Source organism: Otolemur garnettii, unplaced genomic scaffold (assembly GCF_000181295.1).
Source record: "Otolemur garnettii isolate 467f Iridium unplaced genomic scaffold, OtoGar3 scaffold00112, whole genome shotgun sequence".
Taxonomy (NCBI): domain Eukaryota; kingdom Metazoa; phylum Chordata; class Mammalia; order Primates; family Galagidae; genus Otolemur; species Otolemur garnettii.
The window spans coordinates 2,339,869-2,345,437 of record NW_003852507.1 but is presented as its reverse complement, the minus strand read 5'-3'; positions in this window follow the sequence as shown (position 1 = coordinate 2,345,437).

The window sequence follows — 5,569 nt, the reverse complement described above, 5'->3', positions numbered from 1 at the left end:
GACAGCTTGAAGCTTCGTCTCAAAAAAAAAAAAAAAAAATAGACAAACTAACCAGGTGTAGTGGTGCACACTTGTAGTCTCAGCCACTCGGGAGGCTGAGACAGAAGGATCACTTGGACCCTTGAGTCCAAGAGTTTGAGGTTGCTGTGAGCTATGACAGCACAGCACTCAACCCAAGGGTGACTGAATGAGACTCTATCATAAAATAATACATAAAATAAAATAATAAAACAATACAAAAATAGAAAAACTAACCAGGCATAGGGGTGCATGCTTATAGTCCCAGCTACTCGGGAGGCTGAGTCAAGAGGATTGCTGAAGCCCAAGAGTTTGAGGTTGCTGTGAGCTATGATGCCACTGCACTCTACCCAAGGTGACAGAGAGAGACTCTGTCTAAAAAGAAAAAGAGAGGAGAGTCCCACTCTCTGATTCCCCCCCCACACCCCCTCCCAAGGGAATTTCCCAGTAAATGAGATTTGGGGGTCTTTGGACAGGGTGGTTGGATAAATACTTGTTTTTGTCAATTGGCATGATTTCCAGGAAGGGGCCTCTCTCACCCTGGAAGAGGCTTGTCTCTCTGGGTTTAATAAGTGCATAGGATATATGTTAATAAATTAGAAGATCATTACTAAAAGAATAGAATCATAATTCTATTTTCTATGGAGAAAATGGTAGAATATGAAAACATAAAAGATGAAAAATTAAAGTGAGAAGAAGAAAGGAAACAGAGAAAATGGATGGTAAGTGAAAAACAGAAAATGGCACGTGAGCTATGACAATCCCAAGAAATGAAGAAGTCCCAGCCTTCAGAAACCATTGGGTATATGTGTTTTTTGTTTTTGTTTTGTTTTTGGCCAGGGCTGGGTTTGAACCCACCACCTCTGGCATATGGGGCTGGTGCCCTACTCCTTTGAGCCACAGGCACCCCCCGGGTATATGTGTTTTTATAGGCAAGTTTGATCAGGCTTCTAGGAGACATAAAATCCTCAGTTTATGCAAACACACAGGAAAATCAATATTTCGGAGAATAAAAACAAAAGAAGGGAATCTATACACCTCATTTTGTAAAGCTAATCTCGATTTCAAAGTCTGGTAAGAACAGTAGAGGCAAACAAAATTGTGACTCAACCGCACATTTTTTTTCATAGGTTAAAAAAGGCTTGTCTCAAGATCCACAGAAACACAGCTTGGGAGTTTCCCAAGCTTGCTTAATTAGCCTCCTTGCTGAAAACCTGTACCTCGGTTTCTAAAGTTGTACCTGGCTCCTAGAGATGCAAACGCCTCTCCTCAGGGGACTCTTATTAAAAAGTCTGACGGTCAGTGTTTTCCTGCATAAAAACAAACATCTAAAAGCGTTTGCAAAATCAGGAAAGGCAACACAGAGCAGGTAAGGACAGAATGTCTTGAGCTCCTGAACTGCAGCGACCAGTGTTGGTCTGTGGTTCTGATTAAATTCCAGAGGAAAGGGCGACTGGCGGTAAGGGCCATTCAATGTCATCACTTTGGCTTGATAAGCGGGATGAAAGGGAGGCCACAGGCTCATCTTCAGGAGTTCCCTGTTTCTCTAGGCAGGGAGGCAGCTGCAGGTGCTAATGGAGGAAAGCAGCTGTGTGCTGGGTCCCAGTGTCCCCTCTGCCAGGTCTCAGGCGTGAATGAGGCTAACTGAATAAAGGAGGAAGCAACAGGAAAGAGTGGGAACAAGAGAGGGATGGAGATCTTCAACCTGCAGCCCTCTGTGCTGTGCTGCGATTTCTATAACAACTCCATGGAGAAAGTACTACTGCTCCCTACCCCATTTTTTTAATTAAACCATAGCTGTGTACATAATGCAATCATGGGGTATAATGTGCTGGGTTTATATAAAATTTGAAATATTCTCATCAAACTGGTTAACATAGCCTTCATGGCATTTTCTTTTCTTTTCTTTTCTTTTTTTGAGACAAAGTCTCAAGCTGTCACCCTAAGTAGAGTGCTGTGGCATCACAGCTCACAGCAACCTCCAACTCCTGGGCTTAAGCGATTCTCCTGCCTCCATGTCCCAAGTAGCTGGGACTACAGGCACCTGCCACAACGCCCGGCTATTTTTTGGTTGCAGCTGTCATTGTTGTTTGGCAGGTCCGGGCTGGATTCGAACCCGCCAGCTCAGGTGTATGTGGCTGGCGCCTTAGCCACTTGAGCCACAGGTGCTGAGCTGTTCACAGCATTTTCTTAGTTATTGTGTTTAGATATTTATATTCTGTGCTTAGTAAATATCACATGTACCCTATGTAAGATGCACCGTAGGTGTGGTCCAACCAATTACCCCTCCTCCACCCATTCTCCTCCTTCCCCTCCCCTCCCTCTCCCCTTTCCTCATCTTCTTGGGCTGTAATTGGGTTATAGCTTTCCTATGAAAGCTATAAATTGGTTTCATACTAGGGCTGAGTACATTGGATGCTTTTTCTTCCATTCTTGAGATGCTTTGCTAAAAAGAATATGTTTCAGCTCCGTCCATGTAAACAGAGGCTAAGAAAAGTGTACCCCCTTTGCCTAAGCTCTCACAACTCCTGAGTGTCCAGGTCAGGATATCAACACAGGTCTCTCTGCTGCCAGGGTCCATTTTTTTCCTATCCCATGCTTAATGCACTCAGGAGTACCCACTTTTGAGTTAGCAATAAATATTTTGCTTTTAAGAACCTGTGCCATTTTTGTTTTAAGAAATGCTTCTTGGGCCAAGCATGGTGGCTTACACCTGTAATCCTAGCAGTTTGGGAGGATGAGCCAGGAGGATTGCTTGAGGTTAGGGGTTCAAGACCAGCCTAAGCAAGAATGAGACCTCATCTCTACCAAAAGTTAAAAAATTAGCCAATGATACCCACCTGTATTCCAGCTACTCAGGAGGCTGAGGCAGGAGGATTGCTTGAGCTCAAGAGTTTGAGGGTGCAGTGAGCTATGATTGTGTCATTGCACTGTAGCCTGTTTAAAAAGTACAGGCAGGTGTGGTCAGCTAATTTTTCAATTTTTGGTAGAGATGAGGTCTCATTCTTGCTTAGGCTGGTCTTGACCCCCTAACCTCAAGATTCTGTCTCAAAAGAAGAAAAAAAAAAATCTCAGTCCTTAGTGTGTAGTAAGGATTGAAAATACAGTTACTCATCATAAAAATCATTCCAGAGTGCCCCTCCCACCATCTCTTTCCCTCTTGTGGTTTTCTCTGCCATTTCCTCTTCTACCTGCTAAATTATGTTTTCTTTGCAAAACCTGGAGAGTTGGCATTTTCGATAATTCATGTCTACAGCAATGTCTCACCCTTCTTCACCTTTGCCCTATAGACAGAGAATAAGTGGAGGGATTGGCCTGCCTTGGCCATGGAAGAAGCTAAAATGTAAAGGAGCCAAAATCCTATTGTTGGTGGTTAGGCCATTTTTTAAAAATGCAGTAAAATTGACTCCTTGGGGACAGCGTTACAGGCCTATGAATTTTAGCACATGTACAGATTCATGCAGTCTGTGCTCAGGATACACTCAGCCCCATTCTGCACCACCCTCCTTATGGTCCTCTCCCTTATAGTCACATCCTCCACCCCAGCCTCTGGCAACCCTTACATGTTCTCCGTCACTGTAGCTTTGTCCTCTTGAGACTGACATAGACATGGAACCCTTACACGCTTAACCTTTGGAGTCTAGCTTCTTTCACTCAACTCAATGCCTTTGAGATTCATCCAAGTTGGTCAATGTTTCTTTTGATTGCTCAGTAGTATTCCCTGTTTGGGCTGTTCCAACAGAACATTCAAACGTCCTTGGAGCTGTTTCTTTGTGAAGGCTGCTTTAGTGAAACCACTGGGGGCCTGATCAGGTGAGTCAGGAGGGTGTTCCAACACAGTTATCTGTTCACTGGCTAAAACCTCCCTCATGGACAGTGCTGTGTGGGCTGGTGCATTGTTGTGATGCAAGAGCCACACCTTTCTCATGTTAAGATTTTCAGTTATGATTTTCCTATTTCTCCATCAGTGTTTACTTGGTGCTGCTATGTTCTTGGTCAACTGATAATTTTAACACATGATTTGATGAATTTTTGCAATGTTTTCATCAGTTCTGCTCATTACCGGTGATCCTGACCCTCTCTTCATCAGTGACACTTTCTCTCCCCTCAGAAAAACATTTAATCCATTTGTGCACTGCAGTTTTCTTCATGGTGTTATCCTTGTAAACTTGGACTAACATTTCCTGATTTCACTTCCATTCTTGGCAAGTTTAATAAGAACTTTACTATTTGTTTGTTGCTCTAATTCAAGCTCCAACATTCTCTTGACAGCACACAAAGTACACAATAACGAACACCACTCAGCAAGATGTGAACACAGATGTTGGACATGGACACACCGGGATTATGAAACCTACCAAGTTGTTTGCACAGTGCTGCCAACATAAGTGCACAGTGGCAAGTTCATGTACTTAATTGTCTGTACAGAACACTAAAGAGAGCAAATTATTATTATTTTAGACAGAATCTCACTCTGTCACCCTGAATAGAGTGCTGTGTCATTGTCATAGCTCACAGTAACCTCAAACTCTTGGGCTTAAGCAATCCTCTTGCCTCAGCCTCCCAAGTAGCTGGGACTACAGGTGCCCACCACCAAGCCCAGCCAGTTTTTCTATTTTCAGTAGAGACAGGGTCTTGCTCTTACCCAGCCTGGTCTTGAACTCCTGAGTTCAAGTAATCCACTTGCCTCAGCCTCCCAGAGTGCTAGGATTACAGGCAGGAACCACTGCACCCAGCCTGAGAGAAAATCACCATAGTTCAGACAGAGATATAGGTGGAATTCCTGACATATATGAGCTGTGCAATGTTTGCTGAATTAATGAATAAATGAGTGAATGGCACAACTGCAGAGGAAATGAAGCTGTAATTGACATGCTAGATGACAGATCCACAGTGCACACAATTCTGACATGCTGGCCCCATATGCCAAGATCGACAGAACAAAATACAATTGAGATCCAGGTTAAGGCCCTCTGTTTAGGGCCCTCTGTCTACATGCAACAGAAGGGGAAAGGCCCAACTAATCCTTGCCATAGAGCAACCTTTCTCAGACATTTTAGTCTCAGGCTCAAAAATGCAAAAGTAGTCTGGGAACATTGGTTCAATCCTAGCACTCTGGAGGCTGAGAGGAGAGGATCACCTGAGGCCAGGAGTTAAGAGGTGGACCTGACCAAGAGCAAGACCCCATCTCTGCAAGAAACAGAAAAATTAGCCTGGTGTAGTGGTACACACCTTTAGTCCCAGTTACTTGGGAGGCTGAGGCAGGAGGGTCATTTGAGCTCTGGAGTTTGAGGCCGCAGTGAGCTATGATACCACTACAGTGAGACCCTGTCTCACAAAAAGAAGAAGGAAAGCTATAAGTTCAAACTATCCTATAGAAAAATAAAAATAAAACAAAAATTTTTTAAAAACAAAGATAATGGGCTCAGCGCCTGTGGCTCAAGTGGCTGGGGCGCCAGCCACATACACCTATGGTGGCAGGTTCGAATCCAGCCCAGACCCGCCAAACAACAATAATGGCTGCAACCAAAAAATAGCCGGGCATTGTGGC